The 3,590-nt window shown below is 31.8% G+C and overlaps 1 long non-coding RNA gene across 1 annotated transcript; it reads left to right on the forward strand.

Moving 5' to 3' along the window:
* On the forward strand, positions 1,928–2,462 carry LOC109347804. Its single transcript, XR_002107647.1, has 3 exons — positions 1,928–1,995; positions 2,081–2,157; positions 2,245–2,462. It is a non-coding gene; the product is annotated as an uncharacterized LOC109347804 (long non-coding RNA).

Here is a 3,590-nt window from a genome sequence, read left to right on the forward strand (position 1 = left end):
TGTCAGTACCAACTCAAATTGAAGCTTATATTGAGGTTCAATTCATTCCAATTTTGGTAAGAAATCCCTAATTTCTTGATTCATCTCCTACATTCATTAATCTAAATCTCTAATTGTATTTGTTAATTTTCTACTAATTTCCACAAATATATACAAATCCCTAACCTCTGAGTTTTTAAGCGAATTAATTTTCCCAGATTGTTTCATTTATGGTTCACAGAAGGTTCAAGGGCATTGGATGTCTTCTTAATTAGGAATTGTTGGTAATAGATTTGCCAGAAGTATGCAACGATAATCCTAAATGACATTAACATTATGTGAACACAATGTTATATCATAAGTATACAAATATTTTTAATTGTATATATGTCTTATTGTACAAAATCCTCTCAAGTTTATGTACATAATTGCATTGAGCTTTTAGAAGAGAAGCTACAACAATCCTCATAAGTTGTGCCTCTCTGTTTTTATAATGTAATCATATTTGAGATATTAATCGTCTTAGCTATGAACATATTGTCTTAATATTAATACTCCTTATAGATGCACTCCAATTTAGAACATTTTGTTTCAGTTGTACATCCTTGAATTTATATTTTCTTTTTGGGCGAAGGTTGCAATGCGCCATTTATGTTATGTTTTGGTGCTAGTGTTTTTTTGTTAGACTATTAGGTAGTGAAGGTATTCATTCACATGTATTAGTTACTTTATAACACTCTCTAGGAGAAAGTAAAGCATAAATTGCCATTTATTCTATGCAAATTTTCCTCGTTGGTAAAGTTAGTGTGTGATTTTATGCTACTTGAACCTTTTCATTGTGAATGGATTTGTCTAAGATAATAAGCATGTTATTTATGAGATTCTATGTTCAGGTCTGTGTCACTATTCCTTATCTAATGTTTGTTTTACTGGTTTTGAATTGGAAGCACTGATAGATAGAATTGTGTTAATGGAAGAAGAGATAGAAGAAGCAGCGATAGATAATATTGAGTTAACCCTTCATTTTCTTGTGTTGAAAATACATTAATGAAGTGTTTCTTTTCTCATCTTTATGTTATTTTCAATTGTTGGAAGCATTGGGCGTTGATCAACTTAGAACGCAAATGCAATGTGAGATGGTATGCTATCTAACTTTCCTGTTTATATTCTTGGCCAATTTATTTTAAAATGTCTGTTGAATATATGATTTATTTGCCTTATTTTGTTTGTGCAAAAAGATGTTGTGTCTACTTCACATTGTTCTCAGCCTAATAATATTGAATATGAGATTGCCTTGGAATGCTGCTTACTACAAGAAAGAGTAGACACAACATGGAGTATATTGTTTAAGGTATATTCTAGGTAATGTGCCAGAAAATTATTCTCAATTCTAATTTATTTTGTTGTACATTGATCTTTGATTATGATCTTTGTATTCCTTTAGCAACAAGAGGAGGAGTTGAGAAAAGTTGAAGTCTAAATGATCTATTGTAGCTCCTTACCTTTGTTTTTTGTTGTTGGTATGTTCTCTTTTCTCTATCAAAATTTTCCTTACTTGCGTATCAGTTATACAGGCTTGAAGATTCTTACTAGTCTTAATCCTTTATGTCTTCCCTGTTTTTTCTATCCTAAATGGTTATTCTTAATAGATTACTTAATGATGATTTTATGGTTCACTTCCTTGAGCCTTGTTTCACTCATAAGCTGCATGTTTCTCTATCAGTATTGTATTCCAACTTTGGCACGACAGAACTAATGTGCAAATCTTTCACAGGGTTTGGCAAAATGTTTCGGTTCTTGTTTTTATCAACATGCTGGCTTATTTTTGTTTTCTCGAATAAATTCTTGTAAGTTTAAACACTCTTGGATAGTATTCCATTTAGTCAAGTAATATGAACTTCTAACGATAGATATCATTGGAACATGTTTCTAGTATGGGATCCACGATCGCGGCCATATCGATCCCATTTTCTTGTATACTCGGTCTTCTTGCTAGCATGACATCCATAACAATGGGTAAGGCTTTTTCTAATTTTAGACAGCACCATAAACTTTAGTTCTGCCTTTTCTATTACACTGATTGATCCAAATTTGTTCTTAGTGAGAAGAAAATATGTTTGGGTTTATGCAACTGCTCAGTTTGTTATGGTGGTTCTCGCCGGACGCCATTAAGTCTATGTAAGTTGATGTTTATAACTTTGTTGCATTGTGTACTTCAGTTCCTTAATGATTTCAAATAACAATGTTGTGATGAACATTTTGCAGTATTCTGCGGAACAATTCATTTTATGGCACCATCCCTTCAGGAATTGTACACTTGAAAGAATTGAAGGTTTTGGATTTGGGCTACAACAACTTCAGTGGAACTCTGCCTACAGATCTTGAGATTAATATTTCACTCACAATCCTGTAAGATAATACTCTTCACCCATTTCAATTCACACTTTTTAAGCTTCATTTGCTACAACTTCAGTGGATTCTTACTTGCGTATCAGTTTACTATAACTTCATATTCTCTTGAGTATTTCCCATTAGTAACAAATAACCATTTAGGATTATAGTACAAATTTGAGCCTTGGTGATTGGGATTGCATGAAGTGCCTTCAGGCTTCTGCAGATTGTGGCTTTTGTGCTTATGAAAATAACAAGGTAACATTTTCTCCTTCTTAAGATTAACTACTTCAGAAGTTATCATCATTCTCATGTTTCATATACCTCGGTACAAATAACCATTTAGCAGCATGCTTATCATTACTGCATCATCTCCTAAAGTTTAACCGATTTTTACTTCTCATATATGAACTTTATTTTATACTAAACAGTGCCCTTAACTTAAGAGCATGCGTTAAGGAATACACTAAAGAAAATTTGCATGAGAAAATGGTGTACTAAATATATTGAAAAGTGTTACACTTAATTTTACCAAGACAAACTTTCAGCTTCTTGATTCCTTAACCTGAAGTTTAAAATACTATGTAGTTACTCAGGATTGAGTACTTGAGAATTATGTTGAAAAAGATCACAAATATTTTCAACATAAGGTTTACATTTTGTTTCAATAGTTTAGATAAATTGTGTTACAAAATGGAGCTTATGGTAATGTATAATATACAGTTCTAACACTAGTACCAATCATCATGTGCAACTCTTACTTGTGGCATGTTTGAAATCCAATGATACAACAAAGGATTAGTGTCAGAAAGAACATAGGTTATGGTATACAAGGGAGTGTCCTAGCAAAACAGAATGGGTTACAATAGTAAATACTAGTGTTATGTTAAAAGAAAATGCTAAGCACACCTTATTTTAAATAGAAATACTACTAAAATATGAGTTAATATTGAATTAGTAGATTTTGTGCTTTATTCAACTCTTATGATTTGATTGGTGGTCTTCTGAATTACAGGCATATGGTAATGATAGGAAAGAAGTTAGAGTTACATTGCCATGATCAATAACTTTGTCCTTTGAATTTCTTCATCAGTTCCAGAACAATCAAGATAATGAAGAATAGAAGGTTCTACAACAAAATAGATTATCTCTCTTTGTCTATTAGTTGAGATTCCTGTAATTGTATGTGAAATTCATTCCTAAGTAGCAAGCAATGATGT

The sequence above is a fragment of the Lupinus angustifolius genome, chromosome LG05, assembly GCF_001865875.1.
Source record: "Lupinus angustifolius cultivar Tanjil chromosome LG05, LupAngTanjil_v1.0, whole genome shotgun sequence".
NCBI lineage: Eukaryota > Viridiplantae > Streptophyta > Magnoliopsida > Fabales > Fabaceae > Lupinus > Lupinus angustifolius.